Source organism: Miscanthus floridulus, chromosome 19, assembly GCF_019320115.1.
Source record: "Miscanthus floridulus cultivar M001 chromosome 19, ASM1932011v1, whole genome shotgun sequence".
Classification (NCBI taxonomy): Eukaryota; Viridiplantae; Streptophyta; class Magnoliopsida; order Poales; family Poaceae; genus Miscanthus; species Miscanthus floridulus.
In genome coordinates, this window is record NC_089598.1 from 91,383,420 (window position 1) to 91,408,531 (window position 25,112).

The 25,112-nt window shown below is 47.1% G+C and overlaps 1 non-coding gene across 1 annotated transcript; it reads left to right on the plus strand.

Moving 5' to 3' along the window:
• Window positions 1-24,519: 24,519 nt before the first annotated feature.
• LOC136530135 (small nucleolar RNA Z247) lies at window positions 24,520-24,658 on the plus strand. The gene has a single exon (XR_010777630.1). It is a non-coding gene; the product is annotated as a small nucleolar RNA Z247 (small nucleolar RNA).
• Window positions 24,659-25,112: the final 454 nt, after the last annotated feature.

Genomic DNA, 25,112 nt, shown 5'->3' on the forward strand with positions numbered 1-25,112 from the left:
TGCACTTGTCCTATGTCCCTTAGGTGAAACCTTGTCCTTAGCGGCCTTCAAGTCAATATGACTATATTACTACCCGTTGTGCTAAGCCCCTCCCCACCCGCCCTTTCTATCTAGTTGTCTACTGCCGTCTGTGCACGCTGGCTTGCATCACCTCACGGTAATCCACCAGAGTCACTGGTGCTCCTTACCCAACAGCCTCCTCTAAGCCTGGAGACTCCAATTCTGCCTTGGTAATCCTAGAGCCTTAACCTCGAAACTCTAATCTCTTAGCATGTCTATTGGTGACGGTAACACCCTAAATTTGACGTAGTTTAAAAATCACTAAAAAAATTGAACTTTTTAAAACTTTGCATAGGAACTAGAGTATATAACCAACATAGATAATATTTACTAAATAAATTAACATAGGAAACAAAACTTGATGTGTAAAACTTGGTGTGTGAATGTTTGCTTGACTTGTTGAACTTATGGTTGTACACTTTTGCATACCCATGCATTCAAATTTGAATTCAAAATCATTTAAACATATGCATATATGATCTGGGAAATAGAAAAGAGAAAGGAAAATAAGAAAAGTCACTTGGGTTCAATCTCTCCCCTCTCTCCCTTTTTGGCCCGCAGCAGCAGCCCATTCCCTCCCCTCTCCCCTTCCCTTCTCCCGAGTGAGCCGGCCGCAGCAGCCGCGGCCCAACGCGCGCCCGCGCCCCTCCCTTCCTCCTCTCCTTCTCACTGACGCTCAGGGCCCGCACGTCAACTTCGTCGTCCACCTCGTTGCCGGCAGCCGTGCGTCAACGCCCCGCCAGCTCCACCCTGGTGCCAGCGGAGGTAAACGGCGACATGATGCGATCACGGGACCCAACGGCGCCCTCTTTTCTCCTCCCTCACTGTGAACTCGTCAATGTCGATGCCATAGTCGTCTCCGCGCCGAGCTACCGGAGTAGTCGCCAAGGCATTTCGCCGTGTGCATGGGCAAGCACCAGCTGTGGCGAAGTGACCCGACGAGGTCAACCATGAGCGCGCGTGGTGGATAAGAGCGCCGGGAAAATATCTTGCTGCCAGGACACCGACCTAGCCGACCAATAAATAGGCCCGGCCGACGAAGCTCTCGCCTCGCCCTCCCCACCATCCACTCCGTCGAGGACGGGAATACCCCATCTCCCCCTCTCTTCCACCTCCCCCTCTTCCTCTCCACCTTTCCCTGATTTCCCCCAATTCAGGAGTTCGCCGGCGCCATTAGCACCACCTCCCCTCTTCTTCTCCGCCGCGCCCTTGGCTGATTGGAGTGACCGGTGAGTCCCCGAGCTTCTCCTTTTCCTTTTGTGGTAGCTAGTTGATAGACTATGCCTCTGTGCCGCGTTGCCGTCGAGCACCGTGCCTGCTAAGCCACCGTGGCCGATGGCCACCGTCGACCAAGTTCTGGCCGGGCACTACACCACCACCACTACACTCCCCACTCACTCGCACACACGAACACACAATTAGTTGTTTAGGTTAGGGCCTTTAGGGCCGAATCCACCGCACGGCGCTGCCGCAACCTCTCCGGCGAGCCGCCACCACCATCGTGGGCACCCGCTGCCGTCGGAGACCCCGCCACCGGCTGCGGCGTGACCCCGTGAGCACCGTCCACCACTCATCTGTCACCGCCGAGGGCTGACGCCGCTGGCGTAACCCACTCCGGCAAGCTCAGCGCCTCCTCCCCTATTTCCATCACTGGCACGGCCACCATCCGTCATCGTTCCCCTCTCCCCTTCCTCTCTATCGCTGTCATGTGGGACCAGGTGGAGACGACGTTGTCGTCACCACACCGTCCCCGTCCGTCACCTCTCTCGCCCTTTCCTTCTCCGTTGCGTGGGCCCGAGGCCATAACGCCGACGCCACCATCATCTGCTGATGTGGCGGGCTGGCCCACCTATCACACACACACCACACACATAGCGCGGGGTACACTTTAGAAAATGCTGGGTACACCCGGCTAGTGTACACAAAGAGCTAAAAATACATCTTCCTAGCTTAGAAAAATTCCAAGAAATTTTGTAAATAAATTAGATGCATTAGGGAATTTAACCATGTAGTTTGCACATATTTTCATGCACCAGAAAATGCACATAAATTTCTACCTAGTTAAATAGCTATAGAATAAACTTCTAAAATATATAACTTTTAAACCATAACTCCTTTTCACAAGAAACCACCTCTAGAATTCATCTAAAATCCAACCCTATCATTTGCACCTAGTACCACCATATTGTTCTATGTCTACTTTTGCCCTTTGTTTTGTGGTTAGTGGTAGTATTATTTTGATCGATACGCCAGCAGACGACGGTAATTGTCAGGAGGACAAGTACCCAAATTTTGTAGATGTGCCGGAAGGTGACAACGACGAAGGCAAGTCCTAGCTCCCCTTCCTACCATTTTGCTTTAAACCACTAAAATGCTAAAACATGACTATGGAGATTATTACCCTAGAATATGAGCTCGGTTGCTAGATTAAGATAAATGGTTATCTTGTTATTTTATGAGCTCAACGCTATGGATAGATATAGGGATAATAATGGAATTTAAAATTTGTTAAACCTAAAACTAAACCCCGACATGGGGCGAGTGGTGGTAAACTATGGAGATAGTTTACCATGACAGAGATGCTTGGAGAGGATTCCTATGGGAGGTACTCGCCTCGGTCACATAAAGTACCTCTCGCCTAGTGAGATATTATGTACAACCACATGTCTATATGGGTAGGCTGGATCTCACACCCCGTTAGATAGAAGTATAATTTCTACTAGGAGGCCGGTGTAGGTAGCAGAATATCAGGAGCCGACACGGGGATAGGTTTTCTTCCGTGGTCCGGTTGGTGTGGATGCTATATGATCTTCCACGTTAAGCTTTTGGTTGTTGGCCATGTTCGAGCCCTTGATTATTTTTTGCCGTGTTCAAGCCATGTTTTCTTTTGTGATGATTTGGTATCATCACGTTGGGGAGATTAAGTATCTTCCTGGTATTTGTGTTTCCAACCCCTGAGAAGTCATAGTAGAATTATATGGACATCTAAGGTCACACATAGGTACGAGGTCTCATTAGGTCTATTTCGTCCACTGATCATGGATGAGGTTGCACCTATTGTGTAGGAAAATTTCTACACCTCTGTAGAGTTACTTAAACCTATTCGAATAGTCACGTCCTTGGAATGGGCAAATGTTAGGATGAGATACTATGATTAGTTTTACCATTATGTGTAATGAAACTAGTAATGTAATTGATGCTAATCCGGGTACTAGTGGGAATGGTAATACTCCGTTAGGGCCCAACTCTTAATTATAATCACCACTACACTTCTATTTCCACCCTATGGTTAGGGCTTGCTGAGTACGTATGTACTCACCCGTTATTGACCCACAGACCTCGCCATGGAAGAAGACTATGACTTCGACGAGGAATCGTACCACGTGGATTAGGATTCCCGTGAGGAAATACGTTCGTAGGAGTATGACATCGAGGCTAGGGTTTTAGCCACGCTCAAGTTGTCTGTGGAATAGGACACCGCTTCGTTGTATAATAATCCTGCTCTAGAGACCACCAATAATGTCGTTTCATGACCGTAGTATTCCGCTAGTCATGTAGCCTATGACCGTGCCCCGTTGGGCCATTGCTGTAAGACCTTATTTCTAGACATCAATAAAGCTCGGAACCTTTTATTATATATCTGTGTACCATTCTTGTGAGTTGGTGTGTGAGTTGGTGCGTATTTGTGCGTGATCCTAGCGCAAATACGGATGCACTTAGGACTCTCAAATTGAGGGGCCGACAGTGACATTATTGTATTTGTTGGCATTTCTTAGCATCACTCCTGCCAGAAATGCGTTGTTGGTAATTATTGAGGACACTTGTAAATTTATATATATATTAAGTATCCACAAGCGCACAGATAATATACCATTGTAGCATTTCACCTGGGAGTATACCGGGTATTGTTATTTATATTTTCCACAGGGAGGAGCGATGGGATGGCATAGAGATATTAACAAATATGGATACTTATGACACGATCATTAATTTTCATGCTATAGCAGGGGTAAGTCAAATGATAAATAAATGATAAGTGTAAGGCATTGATAGTAATCCGGAGATAGAAATAGGTACCATAAATGTAGTATGGCTAGGCAGGAGATTAGTTAAGAGCAAAAGATTCCAAAGTCATTCCTTATTTACTAAGTCTTTTGTACACCCAAGTATATACACTCTCATCTATAGCATAATTAACTCTGTATCTATGCATAAGGAACATTACTAAGGAAGATTAATAACAGAGCTTGTCTCCCTTCGCAACCGTGTTCTACTTGCTCTACAAACGGGGAGTGGATTACAAAGGACTCAACGGGAGTGTCACATTCCCGATCTACCACATGACCTAGAGTGTAGAATGCATCCACAGGTAAACAATATTTAAGCACCACGCTTACATAATGTTGACCACTTAACTTACTCGAGTATTGAGCTAAACGCTTTTGCGAACATATGCATAAATTCATTATCAATCATGACTATATCAAGCATATAACTAGAGCAAACTAGGAACATAATAAATAGCGACATAATATCAAAACATAGAGGGATACAATGGATATACCGGCCTCTAGACGACGAATCTAGAATCCTGAGCAATAGCCCAAACTCTACTTGAATCTTGCTAGCTAGCCTATACTAGAACTTTGAAGAATTGGAGCTCTAATCTCTTCTCTCTAGAAATCCTAATTTCTGGTCTGATATTGACTTATGGCAAATCTCCTTGAGGGAGGGGTAGGGACTGATATATATAGGCCGGAGCGTCAATCCGAAGCCCTCGAATCAAACTGACTTGAATAAACGGCATAGATGCAATCTAGGTGGAGGTGGAGAACCAATTTTCGAAGGAGGGGCTGATAGGTGGGCCCCAGGGGCCGGACGGCCTACCGGCCCCACCTGGCGGTGCCTCGGCCTCCGCTTCGGTGTGGTGTATTCTTGAGTCTTCTGGAACCTTCTGGGGAAGTTTTCGCTATGGATAAGCGTGATTTACTTTGACGATTTGATCCTCCTTGACAGGTTTCTAGATAAACCCTGCTGAAAACATAGACTCACCAAAACTCATGGAAATTATCAGTTTAACCCCTAAGCCTATGTTGGTGATCATTTTTATGCATTTATTCAAGTTATGTTGATGATTTATGATGGATGGTCACTACCGTTGACATTATTCTTCTATGTTCTAAATTCATTGGAGAATATTTCAGGCGTTTGAAGAATAGGAGGTGTGATGGAATAGTGCACTAATTGATATTTGAAACTATTTTAGCCATCCTACCTTAGAATTTAGGCCATCATCCAATAATTATATCAACATCTCTTCTTGCCATAACTTACCTTCACATTATAGATGTACATTCACTCTTTAGTTGTGCCATCCTATATTCTCCTGACACATCTTAGCCTTAGAACTCTTGATGGTGTCATCCTATCATCTACACATGCAACTATCTCTATCCCATGATGTTTAAACTTGTCGGTGTTTCGAGTAAACACCAACTACTAAATTTATATTTTGTTGCACGTTGGGCCTGGATGGTGTGCTAAAATACACAAGGTTTATATTAGTTCGGGCAAAATGTCCCTACGTCTAGTTTGCTACTGCTGCTCATGTTATTAGCACTAAAAGGTTCATAGTAGGGGGTACAAATGGTTGAGAGAGAGATAGGTCCCAAGTCTCTGATGGAAAGGTTGAAAGGGCGCTGAGAGCTTGGATGCTGCTTAGCTATGTGTTAGGTGATGCGTGGTGTGTTGAATTGATCCATCCCCTTAGTGGGGTGCCCTGCCCTCTCTTTTATAGATCAAGAGGGAGTAGGGATTACAGATGGGAGAAAGAAGAAAAACCAGAGGCAAAGAAGGTCCTTCGAAGGTGCTGGGTCTTCCTTTTCCTTTGAGCCTGCCCTACTGACACGACAGACGATGCCAGGGGTAGCATGTTCGGTGATCCTATTAGCGCCGTGCTCTGGCTTCGTTCAGCAAGTGGTCATGTCCCATCTTGCTCCGATGGGCGGCGCGGCGTGCTAGGGTGACGAGCCATGACCATACGGGGAGCAGATGGCATAGAGGCCCCCACGTTCATTACTATAGATGACATGAGTTTCCTCTTGGATCGTAGCAGTTGTCGTATGTTTCCGTTAGGATTCATGTCCAAGGGCAAATGCCGACGCCCATAACATTGTAGGACAAATGCCAGCGCCCACAACACTATTTGGGCTCTGACATGCCTGGAAGAGCTTAAAGCGCCCATCTGGTCATATCCTTTTGGTACTCTCCTATAGGTGTGTAGGGTATGGTCCTCGGTATTACGGTTGACTTGAGTGGCCCGCTCTATCTACGTGCGCAGTTATGAAGGAGAAGCGCACAGACGTCGGGAGAGGCGGAGCCTACCCCTGGACATCAGGCGAGGTGGAGCCAGCCCTTAGTCGTCGGGCAAGGCGGAGCCTGCTCCCAGACTTCACGTGAGGCGGAGTCTAGCCCTCGGGGGTCGGGCGAGGCGGAGCCAGCCCTCGAACATCGGGTGAGGCGAAGTCCGCCCCCAAACATCGGGCGAGACAGAGTTTAGCCCTCGGGGGTCGGACGAGGCGGAGCCAACCTTCGGTCATTTGGGCAAGAAGTGTAGTTGTGTTCTTGTTTGTTTAGAAGCATCAACGTTTGATGGTTATTAGCTCCTCCTCTTTGGGTACCTCGGTATTGTAGAGCGTGGCACGATGGTCGCAGTTGTATTTAGAGTAGAAGTGGTCAGTAAATGTAACCATTTAAGTTATGGGGGAGCCCCCATGTGAACAACTTTTTGTATTCATGAATACATCAGTCCCTTTTCGTGATGAAATCACTTTGGAAGGGGAAGCTTGTCCCATCCATTTCCTGGCAATCGTTGTGCCGTTCGGTCGATTCGGGCTACCTGCTAAAACAAAAATTCCCTGTGGATATAAAGGATGCGGACATCCCGCGTAGGAATTTAGTTAAGTAGGGAAGCCAGATGGCAAAACTTGTAACAAATGGACAAGCTTTCAATATTTCGTTACAGCAAATAGCTTCTTATTTGTTCTCCCCTTTTTTGTGTAAAAAAGGTTTAGCGCATCCCAACCCTTTTTAAGGTTAAGGTTGCAAAAACTCACAGTGCGGGTGAGCCAATTCTAATCACGCTGGTGAGCAAAGAGACCGTAGCCGTCGGGGCATGGGTTTCCCGCAGTCCTACCAGTTATACTTAGGAATTGTAAAGGATGCGGACATCCCGCGCAGGAATTTAGTTAAGCAGGGAAGCCAGGTGGCAAAACTTGTAACAGATGGACAAGCTTTCAATATTTCGTTATAGCAAATAGCTTCTTATTTGTTCTCCCCTTTTTTGTGTAAAAAAGGTTTAGCGCATCCCGACCCTTTCCATGGTTAAGGTTGCAAAAACTCACAGTGCGGGCGAGCCAATTCTGATCACGCTAGTGAGCAAAGAGACCATAGCCGTCGAGGCATGGGTTTCCCGCAGTCCTACTAGTTATACTCAAGAATTGTTCCATAAATTAATCTTTTAGGAATTAACATGAAAAAGGGAGGGCATGCGCAAAGAATATTTGTCGGATAAACGAGCTCACATCAGTCCTCGAGTGAGGTCCAACCCTTTGATGTTTGTAGGGGTCGGATGTCATGAAAGATCAAGTATTTTGATAACAAAACTGATAAGAGAAAGCATGTGTTTATTTAGGGGTAAAAACAACGTACATGCTCGATGTTCCAGGCATTGGTGAAGACTTCGCCGTCGATGGTTTTTAGCTTGTAGGCGTCTGGCCAGAGTACTTTCGCGATGATGTACGGCCCCTCCTAGGGTAGGGAGAGCTTGTGGCAGTCCTTGTTGTACGAGATGAAAGACCAGGTCTCCAACATTGAAGGCTTGGCCCCGCACCCGTTGGCTGTGGTACCGTCGCAATGTCTGTTGGTACTTGGTCGAGTGGAGGAGGGCGATGTCACGTGCTTTGTCTAGCTAGTTGATGGCGTCCTCGTGGGATGTCTCGACTCCATGTTCATCATATGCCCTGATCCTTGGCGCTCCATAGTCGAGGTCGGTTAGGAGGATGACCTTGGAACCGTAGACCATGAAGAAGGGCGTGTAGCTGGTGGCTCGACTGGAAGTTGTCCTTAGGCTCCAGAGTATCGAGGGGAGCTCGGCGACCCACCGTGCACCAAACTTGTTCAGCCGGTTGAAGATCCTGGGCTTGAGGCCCTATAGGACCATGCCGTTTGCACGCTTGACCTGCCCATTCGTTCGGGGGTGCGCGACGGTGGCCCAATCGACCCGGATGTGGCATTCATCGTAGAATCGAAGGAACTTTTTTCAGTGAACTGCGTACCATTGTCTATGATGATGGAGTTCAAGACTCCAAAGCGATGGACGATGTCGAGGAAGAACAGTACGGCTTGCCCAGACTTGATCACGAAGATCGGCTTCTATCCATTTTGTGAACTTGTCTATGGTAATAAGTAAGTGGGTGTATCCTCTGGGTGCCTTCTTAAGAGGTCCAATCAGATCGAGCCCCCAGACCACAAAGGGCCATGGGATGGAGATCATCTAGAGTGCCTAGGCTAGGAGGTGAGTTTACCGAGCGTAGTACTAACACCCTTCAGATGTGCGCATGATCTGCTCAGCGTTGGCTACTATAGTGGGCCAGTAGAAACCCTATCGGAATGCGTTTCCAACCAAGGTTCTAGGCGCAGTGTGGTGACCATACACCCCACCATGGATATCGCTCAGCAAACGCTTCCCTTGCTCAATGGGGATGCAGCACTGTAGGATCCCGGTGTGGCTTCGTTTGTAGAGTTCACCCTCCACAAGAACGAAGGGCTTGGCGTGGCTTGCGAGCCATCGAGCCTCTGCCTTATCTATTGGCAGTGCATCATAGAGTAGGTTGTTGAGGTAGAATGTTCTCTAGTCAACCAAAGGGTCAGGCTCTATCGCTGGATCTTCTTCAAGTTCCATGACCTCGGGCCTGGACGGAGCCGTCGGTTGGTTAGCCCCCGAGGCTGGATTGGGCAGACCATCATTGACCTGTTTTGACCCTTCGTAGTGCACCAAGGGTTTGTGTTGGTCATTGGCGAAGACACCTGTTGGCACTGACTCTTGGCTGGATGCTGCCTTCACAAGCATGTTGGCCGCCTCGTTGAGGTGCCTCGGGATGTGATTCAGTTCGAATCCGTTGAATTTGTCCTCCAGCCGTTGGACTTCTCGGTAGTATGCAGCCATCTTGGCGTTGTGATAGCTTGACTCTTTCATGACTTGGTCGACAACCAGTTGGGAGTCGCCCCAGACATCGAGGCGTCGGATGCCCAACTCGATGGCAATGCGTAGGTCATTGATGAGTGCTTCATACTCAGCCACATTATTGGATGAGGGGAAATAGAGACGAACCATGTACCTCATGCGTACCCCAAGGGGCGACATGAAGACCAGCCCTGCGCCGGTGACCTTCTTCATTAGCGATCCATCGAAGTACATCGTCCAGTACTCTTGATCGACGACCGTCGGCGGCATTTGGACCTCGGTCCACTCTGCGATGAAATCAGCTAACACCTAGGACTTGATCGCCGTTCGAGGGGCATACGAAATGCCTTTATCCATCAACTCAAGTGCCCATTTCATGGTTCTCCCCGTGGCATCTTGGCTTTGCATGACCTCACCGAGGGGGAAGGATGTCACAACTGTTACTGGGTGTGACTCGAAGTAGTGGTGTAGCTTCCTCTTTGTGATGAGGATAGTGTACAAGAGCTTCTAGATCTAGGGATAGTGGGTCTTTGAGTCAGATAAGACCTCACTGACGAAGTACATAGGGCACTGTACTTTGAAGGCATGCCCCTTTTCTTCCCGCTCCACTACCAGGGCAGCGCTAACCACCTGTGTGGTGGCCATAATGTAGAGCAGAATGTGTTCTCCCTCGGTGGGAGGAACTAGGATTGGGGCCTTTGTCAGGAGCTGTTTAATCATGTCAAGTGCTTCCTAGGCCTCAGACATCCATTCGAAGTGATCAGCCTTCTTCAGAAGTTGATAAAGGGGGAGACCTCATTTGCCGAGGCATGAGATGAAGTGGCTAAGTGTGGTGAGGCACCCTGTAACTCGCTGCACCCCCTTTATATCCTAAATCAAACCCATCCTTGTAATGGCTGATATCTTCTCTAGGTTGGCCTCGATGCCACGCTCAGAGACGATGAAACCAAGCAGCATGCCCCTCGGGACCCCAAAAACACACTTCTCGGGATTGAGTTTGATGCTGTTTGCTCAGAGTTTGGCAAAGGTCTGCTCAAGATCGGCTACAAGGTGGTCAGCCTATTTGGTTTTAACCACGATGTCATCCACGTAGGCCTCAACGGTCTGCCCGATGAGGTCCCCAAAACCCTTGAGCATACAACGCTGGTATGTAGCCCCAGCATTCTTCGGACCAAACGGCATTGTGACGTAGCAGAACAATCCAAAGGGGGTGATGAATGATGTTGCGAGCTGGTTGGACTCTTTCATCGCAATTTGATGGTACCTAGAGTACGCATCAAGGAAGCAGAGGGTTTTGCACCCCGAGGTAGAGTGACTATTTGGTCTATGCACGACAAAGGAAACGTATCCTTTGGGCACGCCTTGTTGAGACCCGTATAGTCAACACACATCCTCCATTTCCCACTCTTCTTTTGTACAAGAACGGGATTGGCTAACCACTCTAGGTGGTATACTTCCTCGATGAACCCGGCTGCCAAAAGTTTTGCTATCTCTTCGCCGATGGTCCTATGTTTCACCTTGTCAAAGCGACGCAGGCGTTGCTTCACCAGCTTGGAGCCTAGGCGGATCTTCAAGGTATGCTCGGTGACTTCCCTCAGAATGCCTGATATATCCAAGAGTTTCCACGCAAAGATGTCTTTGTTTCCGCGGAGGAAGTCGACGTGCGTGCTTTCCTATTTAGAGGAAAGCATGGTACCAATGCGCACCATTTTGCCCTCGGAGCTGTCAGGATCTATGAGGACTTCCTTAGAGCCTTCTGCTGGCTCGAAGGACCCAGTCGACTTCTTGGTGTCGGGCGCTTCTTCGGTGACCTCCCTCTTGATGACGATGAGCTCTCCGGAGGCGACGATTGCTGCGGCATGACCGTAACACTCGACCTCGCACTCATAGGCACGCTAGAAGGAGGTGCCAATGGTGATGACCCTGCTGGGGCCTGGTATTTTTAGCTTGAGGTATGTATAGTTGGGGATGGCCATGAACTTCGCGTAGCATGGATGTCCCAGGAGGCGTGGAAGGTTCCGGGGAACCCAACCACCTCGAAGGTGAGTGTTTTCGTCCTATAATTGAATGGATCCTCGAAGGTAATGGGTAGATCGATCTGCCCAAGTGGCATGGCCTGCTTTCTAAGCACGATGCCATGGAAAGGTGCTCGGGTTGGGCGGAGGCATGTCCGGTCGATGCCCATTTCATTGAGCGTCTTGGCGTACATGATGTTGAGGCCACTGCCTTCATCCATTAGTACTTTGGTGAGCCACTTCAGATCGACGATCAGGTCGACCATGAGCGGATATCTCCCTGGATGTGGGACGCTCTCCGGATGGTCAGTCTGATCGAATGTTATGGTGGACTCTGACCACCGGAGGAAGGCAAGTGTGGCCGATTTGGTCGTATAGACCTCACGACGTGTGACTTTCTGACAGCGTTTGGTCATAGACCGCCGATCCTCCAAAGATCATGAGGCAACCATTCGTGTCGAAAAGCCATTGTCCTTCTCCTCGGCATCGTCCGCGGTGGGGGTCGGGTCCTTTCCACGCTCCCCTTTGTTGGAACCTTTGGACAAGAACCACCGCATGAGGCTGTAGTCCTTGTACAGATGCTTCACTGGGAAAGCATGGTTCGAGAATGGCCCCTTGAGTAGTTTTTTGAAGTGGTTCGGAGTGCCCTCCGTGGGCTTCCGACCACCCTTGCGGTCAGCAGCGGCCATGAGCGAGTCCTCGCGCTATTGCTTCTTATTCTTCCTTTTGACAGAATGATTGGAGGCGCCTTCGCTGGCACCCTTGTCCCGCCTTGCCTTGCCCTCGAGACGATCGAAGATCACTCCGACCGCTTCTTCTCCTAAGGCATGGCTGGTGGCGATGTCTAGGAGTTCCTTGTAGGTTCGCGAGCCCTTGCGTCCCAGCTTATGAACCAAAGACTCGTAGGTAGTCCTGGATAGGAAAGCTCCTATTATGTTGGTATCGGCGACGTTAGGTAGCTCGTTGCACTGCCGGGAGAAGCGCCAGATGTACCCACAGAGGGTCTCACCGGCCTTCTAACGACAGTTTTTGAGGTCCCATGGGTTCCTAGGGCACTTGTATGTGCCCTAGAAGTTCCCCACAAAGATCTCCGTCAGGTCTGCCCAACTCCGGATTGTATTGGACGATAGGTGTTCCAACCACGCTCGTGCCAAATCAGCTAAGAATAGTGGAAGGTTGCGGATAATGAAGTCGCCATTATCCGCACCACCGGCTTGGCAGGCAAGCCAATAGTCTTCGAGCCATAATCTGGGGTTTGTCTCCCTAGAGTACTTTGGGATATTGGTCGGTGGTCGGTACCTTGGCAGGAAAGCAGCGTTGAGGATGTGACGACCAAAGACCTGAGGGCCCAGGAGGCTAGGACTCGGGCTTTGGTCCTCGCCGCTGTCGTAGCGTCCGTCACGACGAGGATGATAGCCGCGGCGGGCTCCTTCCCTCGTGTCATCGTAGGTACGTCTATGGGCGTCGAGGGTGCTACGTGCGTCGCAGTTGCAGCCGAGATGCTGATGTACCTGGACCACGGTGCGCTGCCTGCCGCCCTGCGGTACCTGGTGGACCGACGCGTCCTTGTCGGGCCGCTCGGAGAGCGTGCATTGGCTAACGTCGACCTCGCGTCGCCGAGACAACAAACTTTCTGCCTACTACGCTGCCGCACACTCGAGTAGTGTGCGAATCTCATGGTGGGCACGACGGTCCTCGGGCGTCGCGGCCTCTGGAAGGCCATGGAGCAGGGCCACTGCAGCAGTGATGTTCTGGCTTGCACGGGCGAAGCGAGGAAGGGTTTCATCATCGGCAATGATCCTCCGATACACGTCGTGGGCCATGGCTCGTGCACGCCCACCATCTCCTTGACGCTCAATCTCTCGATCGAGCTCTGTGCATTCCCGCACAAGCTAGAGTCGTGCTTCCTCGATCTCTTGGTGTCGGGCTTTCAGCCGCTCCACCCTCATACGAGGTGGGGCCGCTGTCTCCCCCTCGGCCTCGTCGCCGAGGTTGTTCACCGAGGTAGCCTCCTCCTCAGAGACACTTTTGATGTGTCCCTCGGGGGTACCCGTCATGAAGCATTCCTAGGAGGGGTGATGACTCCCCCTGCTGGAGTCAGTGCCAGAGGACGACCCCGGCTCCTTTATGAGGAGGTTGTGGAGAGATTCCGTGACATGTTCGATCACCCCCAAGAACTCGTTGTTCACGGGCGGCAGGACCATACGTCGTGCCATAAGGTGGCTAACGGTCGCCGCAGTGTTGCGAAGACCGAATGGAAGCACTATCGGGGTGCTCCGTATGTGGTGTTCTAGAGAGAGAGGTTCTCCTCCGACAAGCCGCACCATTTCATTGGTGTTAGAAAAGGTGACACGACGCTGGTCTTCCCTGGACAGCTGGGGTCCTAGGGAGAAACCAAGCCGACGCTCAAGCCTCTCGTAGTTGAGGCCGATGGAGGGGAGAGGTTGGATGGCGACGTGAGCCAACGCCAACTCTCTTCCCACCGTGATAATGAAGTCTAGGTCTCCAAAGAGCACGTGTGCACCCGGGACCCAGCTAATTCTGTGGCTAGCCAACCGTGGCCTAGTGTTAACGTCGGAACGCGCAAAGGTCCCCTATCTGGCTTCATAGTAGAATGTCCCTACGTCCAGTTTACTGCTGCTGCTCGTATTATTAGCCCTGAAAGGTTCATAGTAGGGGGTACAAACGATCAAGAGAGGGACATGTCCCAAGTCTTTGATGGAAAGGTTGAAAGGGCGTTGAGAGCTTGGGTGCTGCTCAGCTATGTGTCAGCTGATGCGTGGTATGTTGAATTGATCCGTCCCCTTAGTGGGGTGCCCTGCCCTCCCTTTTATAGATCAAAAGGGAGCAGGGATTACATACGGGAGAAAGAAGAAAAACCAGAGGCAAAGAAGGTCCTTCAAAGGTGCCGGGTCTTCCTTTTCCTTTGAGCCTGCCCTGCTAACACGGCAGACGGTGCCAGGGATAGCACGTTCGGTGATCCTGATAGGGCCATGCTTTGACTTTGTCCATCAAGTGGTCACGTCCCATCCCGCTCTGACGGGCGTCGCGGCGCGCCAGGGTGACGAGCCGCGACCCTATGAGGAGCAGATGGCGTAGAGGCCCCCACGTTGTTACTGTAGATGACATGAGTTTTCTCTTGGATCGTAGCGGTTGTCGTATGTTTCCGTCAGGATTCGTGTCCGAGGGCAAATGCCGGCGCCCATAACACTATAGGACAAATGTCGGAGCCCACAACATTGTTTGGGCTCTGACATGCCTAAAAGGGCTTAAAGCGCCCGTCTGGTCATATCCCGATGGTACTCTCCTGCAGGTGTGCAGGGTATGGTCCACGGTATTGTGGTTGACTTGAGTGCCCTGCTCTATCTGCACGCGCAGTTATGAAGGAGCAGCGCATTGACGTCGGGCGAGGCAGAGCCAGCCCTCGGACGTCGGGCGAGGCGGAGTCCGCCCCCAGACGTCGGGCAAGACGGAGTCTAGCCCTCGGGGGTCGGGCGAGGCGGAGCCAACCTTCGGTCGTTTGGGCAAGAAGTGTAGTTGCGTTCTTGTCTGTTCGGAAACATCAACGTTTGATGGTTATTAGCTCCTCCTCTTTGGATACCCCGTTATTCGGTCCCCAACAAAACTCTTACTCCCCTTTGTCTATGTTGGTAGACCATCAAATTTAGAGTAGTGTTTCTCTATTGTGAAGTTGGTGCTCTGGAGCTGTTTTTACATAGCTAGAGCTCTTTTAAACAAGATCTTAGAGCATCTCATTCTTGAAACGTTAATTTTTCTAAGTTTTACTAACTTTATAAAAAAATATCTACCTTTATATCTCCAAATAAATTATTATAAAAATGTCATAATTAATCTATTGACATTAATTAATAAAAAATATAAACATTAGTTTTTATTATATATTTAATTAAATTTAGAAAAATAGTAAAGATTTTACATGCCCGAGGGTTGGCGCATGCAGAGGGCCTCCCAGCTCCCATCCAATGTGGGATCGCCATATCGGCCCTGTTCGCTTCTCTTATAATCCGTCTTTTTTAGTTTATTTTTTCAGCCGAAATAATATTTTTCTCTCACAACAAATCAGCCGGAAGAGTGTTTCGGCTTGTTTTTTCAGCGAAGCGAACGGAGCCACGATTGCTGTATAATGCTGCACTAATTAAATTAGGCCTTGTTTAGTTTCTCTCTAAAATTTACTTCCTATCGCATCGAATGTTTGACATATGCATGGAGTATTAAATATAGACTAAAAACTAACTAGTTGCACAGTTTGTGACTAATTCGCTAGACGAATATTTTAAGCCTAATTAGTTCATAATTTGGTAATGTTATGCTACAGTAACACATGTGCTAATAACGGATTAATTAGGCTTAATAAATTCATCTCGAGGATTACCAACGGATTCTATAATTTATTTTTTTATTAGTATTTAAACACCACATGCGACATTTATTTGACACCCGATATAATACCCAAAACTTTATACCTACCTTTAAACGAGGCCTTATTATAGTAACTGAAAAACGATGACGAACCTTCCCGTGCTCTACAGTACTAACCTGATCCTGACCCCTGGGTTCTCTAGGCCTGGCTCGTCCGCTCGTCCCGTTGCACACGTGAGAGACGATATGATGGGAGAGACGGAAACCACTGTGAGCTGCACAAAGAGAGCCTAAAAAGTAGCTTCACTCAGATTTTAGTTGTTTCGAAGAAAAGAGAGAAAAATAGGTTTATAAACAGTGCCTGCTACAATATATCACTACCACAAAAAGTATGTATAGAAACGTGACCACTTTTATTATTGAAGCGGCTCAATCGAGAGCCGCCTTGATAGAACCTTGTGTAACAATCTATCTACAGAGGCGGCTCAATCGCTATTCAGCCCGTCTCTATAAATGGATGATAAAATATCAGGTAAAGCAGAAGCTGTAAAGAGCTAGCTATGACCCTGTTCGCTTCGCTGAAAAGTCATGGCTGAAAGTACTGTTCGCTGATTTGTTGTGAAAGAAAAATACTATTCCTTCGCTGAAACAGTACGGCTCATAAGACAAGCGAACAGAGCCTATGTCTAAGAAGGGACCTAGTACATATAAGAACTTCTCTGTATCCTCTAGCAGGAAGCCTTTCAATTGCACTGATATGCTAAGATAATTTCGATTTAGTGGATCAATCAGAATCCGGGTACCTAGCTTTAACAAGAGGTAGTTGAGTCCTTTTTGTATCATGTTTAACTAGTCATATAAATCCTAGAAGTCCGTACATTAGTGCACGGAGAGAGAACAACATGTGCAAACATTTATAAGTGCCAAAAAATTGTATCAAGGTGTACCACTACTATATAAACCATTTTTACAATGCAATTTTCACCATCGGTTGTATTAAAATCAACAATGATACATCATCACTGCTGGTTCATTACAAATCCGCGATGAAAATAATTATATACGTCAATTTGCTGGATTGGTTTCCGTCGTTGGTTCAAGCATAAACTAACCATAAAAGCCGGTCAAGAGTATATAAGTGATCACAAACCCTAGCCCACTCTCTCTCTCTCCTTCACACACACTCTCCTGGCTCCATCTCTTACTCCTACCCATGTGCACTCCCTCGGCCAACTCTCTCTCTCACCGGACACTGCCCTCTTTGCTCCCCTCCCTGGTGGCGCAACGACCTCTTGAGTCTATCCTTAGCGATACGCAGTGTGGCCCGCCGGCTCAGATTTATCCTCTCCTGGCATGATGGTGGTGAGGGGCCACCCCTCTCCTGGCGTGGTGGCGATCCACTCCCCTCTCCAGACGGCGGATCTAGGCAGTGGGTGAGGGCGACAACGGTAACTACTGTCTAGGATAGAGTTTTTTTTTTCTTGACAAGGTTATTGGCTTCTTATCATAAGATTATAAAATCAACGATTAATACGAGCAAAATCGGTGGTGATAAAATTATTATAATAGTGCATATTTATTGATGAAATAGTATCAGATTTGACAAGAAGAAAGAAAGTACTCCCATAACATTAAAAATGCACGCTGCCTAGAGTGCTGGTGCTTGAAAACGCAAAACCAAAGGCACTTGACCAGTGACGAAGCCAGAAAAAAATTTAGGAGAGGTTGAATAAAAGAATATAGGCTTTTTTATATTCTCTTAACCTTAGCCCCTCCTATCTAATACATATATGCATAAAATTTAAAAAAAAGGCTTAGGGAAGCTCCACGTTCCCAGGATCGGTCCCCCTAGCCCCACCGCTGGCTTCATCACTGCACTTGACAACCGAACAAAAGAAATCAAGGAAGAAGCTCCAGAGCCATCTGATTTAGATCCAATGAATGAGAGTCATTGTCTGATTAGATGAAAAATTTCAGGCACCAGAAATACAGTTGAAATACAGCTAGCGGATCCCTTAAAAATGCTCTCTTAGACCAATGGTGATGAGTTTTCGAAAAGTCCAATGGTGAGGAATCACAGTGGCTTACAGCAGTGACTGAGAACAACATGGCCGAGGCCGACGTGCCGCATGAACGCAGTTCGATGCCACAAGCACAAGCGACGGCAGGCAAACCAACGGCCGAAACGTCATCGGCTCAGGTCGAGAGGACGATGCACCCCCCCTCGCCGTCCTTGGAGCACTGGGCTGGCGGGCGGCTTTCTGTCCTCGGGGGATGGATGGATGGTGGCAGGATGTTTGAATCCGGCTACTAAAATATAGAAAGTGTGTTGAGAGGATATTGCATGGGGTGTTCGAATACTAATAAAAAATAAATTACATAATCCGTCAGTACTTCACGAGACGATTTTTTAAACATAATTAATTCGTCATGAACACATGTTTACTGTAGCAAAATATTATCAAATCATGGACTAATTAGACTCAAAAGATTCGTCTTGCAAATTAGTCACAAATTATGTAATTAATTTTATAATTAATCTATATTTAATACTCCATGCATATATTTAAACATTTGATGGGACAACGATTAAAATTTTAGGAGGGGCAACAAAACACCCTTTTAGTGTGTCAGATTGATTAGCAAGCCGTCCATTGCATGCCCCAATCTCCCGCTGATTCTGCTGCTGATCCAATCTCCCGCTGATTCTGCTGCTGATCCAGTCAGCGTACTACGTGCTTAATAAATAATCTCGGAGCGGCCTCACCCCCTTCAAGCTCAGCGTAGTACTGCCTTAAGCCCAGGTACAAGCCCCCGTCCCATCCAGCCGGCAGGCCATCACCCACACCCACTCTCTCCGTTCTAGCTTCCTCCTCCTGCTCCAAGTACGGCCGCCGCCGCTCATCACCGGATCCAAGAAGAACGGCCGATGGATTCGATCGGTCTCCTATCCAAGACGACGAACTGCTCCATGTTTTGATTGTGTGTTTATTACTCGTACGTACTGTACTGTATTTAGTTGCAGAAATAGGAAATAGCAGCGGTGGATTAGGCCCTGAAGAGATTGACAGAAGAGAGCGAGCACCCGGCGCGGCGGCCGGCATGGAGCGCATGCCGTCCCCGTCGCGTGCTCGCTTCTCTTTCTGTCAGCCTCTCTTCGTCCTGGGCCGACGCCGCCGAGGCTTGTTGCTCTGATCTGGGCAGCAGCTGCTGTGTGGCTACTGGTGCTAGTGGGGCGGCAGACGCTGAGACGCCACGCGCTCGCGCGGTGGAAACTGTGCCAGGATGCGCAGTCGCAGAGATGGACGACACGCATGCTGCGAGGGGACGACGGCTTTTGCAGGCACCAAGGACATGTCGCCTCATTATCTTCTAGATTTCCCATATTTTTTCTCTCTCAATTTGATTCCTTTCGGTCAGGCTGTCGGGGGCTACTACCGAGGAAGAGGATGAGGCCGCCCGCCCATAGAGAGGAGCAGGAGCAGGAGCAGCCAAGCCAAGAGTACTTCCACGCCTCTCATGTGGTAGGTTTCGCAGTACACTAAAAATCACTTCCAAGGAAGGAGCCAGTTCGTGGTAGGTTTTGTGGTACACTGAAAAATGATTGGTACTACTAGTTTTATTTGCCGTTTATTTTTTGCTTGCATGCTCCTGATGCAAGATTTTCTTCTCTCCCACTTCCTCACACTCCGGTCTTGCTGCCTCACCTCACCTTGGGAGCTGAATCATGACATGCCGACAGTACACTGCGGCACTGTAAGGATTTAACAGAACAAAGACCGCATCATTTCTCACTCTCTCCCTCTCCCTCTCCCTCTCCCTCTCCTTTCTTTCTCATGGTGCGCATGTCGTCTTTGACACTGTAGCCATTATTCTAGCTAGCTCGCGCTGTTTCTGCTCTTGCTTGCTCGGGTTCTTCGTCTCGAGTTCTTGATAGGTCCTCCTCCTGCGGCCATGGCGATCCAGGTGGTTGTTGCGCCGCCGGTGCTAATTAATAAGCTTCTGTTGGCTCAAAAATGGAGCGTGGAGGGCACCATGTGATGACCCAAATTTGGCAAAGACCCTGGACTCGACTTGCTTCTGCCAGATCTGGTTTGCATCTAAGGTTGGAGTGAGTACCTTCTTCTTCTTGTCTCTCTCTACGCACCGTCCACACATTTGGTCTTTTCATTCATGGTTTGGGCTGCCCCCCTCTGCACGAATTTTCATCTCCTCTCTCTACTACTCATAACATATCCTCGCCTCTCTTCCTCGACCTCTCAGATGCACGTACGCAGGGGTAGAGAGAACAACGCTGCTGCTCGTTACTGATGAAGAGGGTTGTTGGTAAGAGTCATTGCCCTTTTGTTTCATTGGTTTCATGGCTTCACTTCACAGTGAGTGACCTACCTATTCACAATGCATTTCTTGTGGTCCATGGCTATTCGCCTATTCTTGAATCCTCAGTGACTCATGTGCTGTTGCTGCTTCCATCGTCGTCGTCTTCTTTCCCAGGATATGGATTTGAGCATCATGAATTAATGGGGAACATCATTTGCAAATTTTACTTGACCAAGGTATGCATGCACAGACCCTTTTCTTTCTACTAGCTAACTGGCATGAGCTCTAATGCTATCTCTGAGGATATATAAAGTTCTATGGTTCAATATAAATTAGTAGATTGTAGCTTGTTACAGTGGTTGCATGTGTTTACTGAATTTTTTTTTGGGGAAAGTGTTTACTGAATTTTGATGGACGAAGTTATGTTGGAGCTTTGGATGTTGATATGTTGCAACATTTCGTTTAAAAGTTCACTCGTTTTACCCAAAACATGGCTAGAAATTAAGTTATTTGAGCATAGAAAGACCATTTCATGAGAGAAGCCCATTTGTTAGCATCTGTTGTTGAGTACACAGAATGGATTGCTTGCTTTCAAGTACTGTCATCTGAGTCTCTCTTTCGGGAAAATGAGGTGCCGATTTGTAGAATATACAACTTGGTTGGTTTTTATTTTCGCTAACCACTGTGTCTTATGAAATTGAGATAATTCTAGCATGTAACCAAGATTTACAACAATTTGCTCTCCATGTTAGCTAGTGGAGTATACGGTATTTGCAGACAATGAAACCATTACATGAGAATGCACAACCGTAGTTTGTGTGCAGTTTCAAGTGTATGGAATTGGTTGTCTTAGAATATTAAGAACTGAATTTAAGACCATGCAAGCTAATTTCGTATCAAATAGTTCTATTTTTCTCCATGGGATGCTAGTTTTTTTTATTTCAAGCTAGGCCATTTAATTTATTAAAAATCAGTAGCCCAGGATGGCTGGCTTCTTGTCATTAGAGACGAAAAAGTACTATTGTATCCATACATGCACTCTTACACTTCATTATTTTTTTTTATAAATGTACTCTTAATCACTTTATAAATTTACAGTCTTATTTTTTTTGTCCATGGTAGTATATAAGATGCTGCTTGTTTCACATGTGTATCTGCAAACCAGCAACATATGATGACCAATAGAACTATATGTGAAGTAGCATGCATGCAGTTGCATATACTGATATACCTGTGTCTAAAATTCGCCTTTTATTTTATTAAGAGGAAGTAGAGAAACATTACAAGCTACCCCTACAATGGTAAGCGCCGGGCTTACCAAAGAGGACAAGGACCAAAGAACACAAAAGAAAGAAGAAAACACCAAAAGAAGCTTGTTCATCTTAGTTCTATATATTGCTGTTGTTTTAGCCTATTGACTGAACTGCACTAGTCCACCAAATACATATACAGTTGGAAAAGAATCATAATCCAAAAGATTAAATTTGTGATGTGGTATGGCACCAATTCTGTCTTGAATTGACCATGAATATGTAAGATGAGAGTACACAACTGCTGAAATGTCAAAACAGAAGGGTCTCAATGTAGCTTAGCCTGACCGTGAGTAGCATCATACAAACATTGACTCACAATACCTTTATATGAGTGGTAAGGCATGTCTTCTATTACTTGAATCACCAACTTGAGTAATTCTCAACTCTAATATACATTTATATTATATTAGTTATTCATAAAATTATCTAGAAACATCATACTAATTACTCTAATGTCTTTGCTTGTGTCAATAATGGTTGAAGAAGCAATAATAGACTTTACCATAGAGTTTTTGCTTCCTCTTGTGTACTCTTTCCTTTCATTTATTGATTAACGATCAATAAGCTGAAAACTTTGAAAGAATTGGTTGTGTGTGCAGTATCAGAGGCAGAACTGTTCGCTTTTTCTAAAAAAAATTACTAATTACATTGTTATTTCATAGTGCCTCTTGCATGCATGATTGAATATGAACCTGGACCTTGATTTTGATCTGCCATATAGCAAGTTCATTCCTCGCATTCATGTGCTGGCTAGATTTTCTCAAAATTACATATGGTTGGATAATACAATTGTATTCATTCGATAGACTATAAGGTGTAAACCAAATATATGTTCTTTGCACAAAGGGTGGGATTAAGGATGTATCCTAGCTGTACAGAGCAGTAGATCATGGGCTAGGAACCCCAGCTACTAGGATTCTCATGATATGGAAAGGGTAATTTAGGTGAGGAGTAGATCATCAGACTAGTGGTGACAAACTAGCTGTTGCTACTCTTATTGGTGCTTCACCCGGTTTCTTAACTTGACCAAACTTTATTAGCCCAATTATTTAGTTAGCGGATGGCTGTGTTGTGGCACAGTACGTCAGTCTTCTATAGCTCTATTGCGCAGTCAAATTTAGATTCACTTTGTGACAAAACTGATGACTGTAATTAATGTAGGTGAGTTGTTTCTTACTACAAACTGATTGTGGTAGGCCGGCCACTATTGCATCGTTTCTTGTTTTTTTTGGGCGGGGTGGGGGAGCATCGTTTCTTGGTTTGACCACCAATTAGTGTTGCTCTGAGCTATGGAGCCAGCAACTGTAGTGTTTTATTACATGTAATCCTAAATATCTACCGCGACCAATTTCTCTAGTATAAATCTGCCACTCTGGTGCAGTCCATTGCAGATCGCTCACAAAGTGTGGCCACACCATAATACCCTTTGAATGGCCTTGCAAGACACCGCTACAAAGGTACCATGGTGTTGGCAAACACCAAGAGTAACATATGTGAATCACTCACTAATCCAAATCAAATTTTATAAGTTTGACTAGGTTTGTAGAAAATATCAGAAATATTTGTATCTCCAAGTAAGTTAATATTATGAAAACATTTTCCATTATTCATCTAATGATACTAATTATATACCATAAATATTAATATTTTTCTTATATATATTTGGTCAATGTTGAAACTCTTTGACTTCCTAGGAAGTGAGAATGACTTTCTTTCGCTATATTCTCTAAGTAACGGACAATAATAACCATAGCATATTACTCTCACACAGGAATAACTATACTACACTGGTAATGGCTCCTTTGATGAGCTTGTAATAGGCACCATCAAATGGCCCAAGTGGCAAAACCAGCCCACCCCGTACCATGCCGGGCCAGGCGGGCTGGCCCGAGCCTCTGCACATCATGCTCACGCCATGGCATGGCACGACTCACTTGTGGCATGCCTTTCGCCTCTCAACTTCACAACATGTGTGTGCGCACAAATATCACCTATTTAAGTTGAGTCAACCTTTAGTCAAAATGTCATATGGGACTAAGACTTTAATACACCCTAGCATTTAATATGGGTCTTAGGATTTATTTGATTTTAATTGAGTAAAAATAGGCCAAGCCCAATTAAAATCAACATATGTTGTCCCTTATGTGCTAGCCATCCAATTCATTGAGTGCATGATGTGGGTCGTCCAATTACAGTTGGGTTTGAGTTCTTGCCCACTCGGGATGTCATGAAACTTGGTAGATTAGTCCTTATTCCTTACGCATCTGTGTCCCTTGCCACCTCCCCAATGCTCCTCGCCTCCCCTCCCGGCCCTTAGTTCAATCCCGTCCTTCCAACATGGTTGCTCTGTTAGAGATTGTAAACGTGTTACATTAGGACTCCTGTAACCGAACATGTTTCATGGATAGATGGACTCCTGTAACTTACTATAGATAGAATAGAACTCAAAGTTAGGAGTCCCAGTTTAGAACTATCTATATCTGTAATTCTTGTTCTATATATAAACATGCAACCTATGGTGAGCCGAGTTAGGCAACCATAGTTACTCTATAATCTTTCATGGTTATCAGAGCCGCCTCTTCCTAGAATTCTCGCGACAAGGGGGCTGCGACCTGCTCGTAACGCTCCTCCCCGCGATCTGAAAATCTCGCGACAAGAGGGCCGCGATCCCTGCTCGTGACGCTCCTCCCGCGACAAGATGTCTTCATCCTCCGCTCATGGCGAAGGACACCCGTCCTCTCCTTTTGGACATCCGGTATCTGACAAACTGACACGGGATAACTTCGTTCTGTGGAAGACGCAGTTCCTGCCCGCTGTCCGTGGCGCCAAGGCCCTTGGTTTTCTGGATGGAACCATCCCCGAGCCGCGACAAGTCCTTGAAGCTGAAGTCGACGGCAAGAAGAAGGAGATTCCCAATCCAGAGCATGACTCATGGGTAAAAAAAGATCAACAGCTACTCAGCTACCTGGTGAATTCGGTCTCCAAGGAGGTCCTCGCCGGGATCACGACTGCAACAACCTCTGCGCAGGCATGGAAGGCGCTAGGGGCTATGTTTGCAGCACAATCAAGAGCGCGGGTTACAAATCTGCGCATGCAATTGGCCACCACCAAGAAGGGCAGCCTCACTACGACAACCTATTTCAACAAGATGCAGAACATCAAGGATGAGCTCGCGTCAGCTGGCGTCACCATCGGGGATGATGAGGTGGTTGCTCATCTACTTAATGGTTTAGACTTTGATTATCACCCTTTTGTTTCTTCTATGATGGGCCGATCAGGAGATCTTTCACTCTCTGAATTATATTCTCTACTCATGGAGTACGATCTTCGGCTCGAGATGTATCAAGGGACCGATCAGTTCCAGTCTTCAGCTAACATGGCATCCCGCGGTCGTGGCAACCGTGGTCGTTCTGGTGGTCGACGTGGTGGAGGCTGGTTCAATTCATCGCGCAATGGACAGAACAGCAACAAAAATCAGAGTTACACCAACAATAATCAAGGCAATAGCTCGCAAGTCACAAAAAAGGCGCCCTGTCAAATCTGCAAGAAGACAAATCATGAAGCAAATCAATGTTATTTTCGCTATGAGGAAGACAATCAGTACCGTGGGCGACCAGCAGGAGCGTATGGTGTTGATACAAATTGGTATGCGGACAGCGGGGCCACTAACCATATCACCAGCGAACTTGACAAGATGACCGTCCGTGATAAATATAGTGGCAATGAACAAGTTCATAACGCCAGCGGCAAAGGTATGAGTATTAGTAATATTGGGCATAC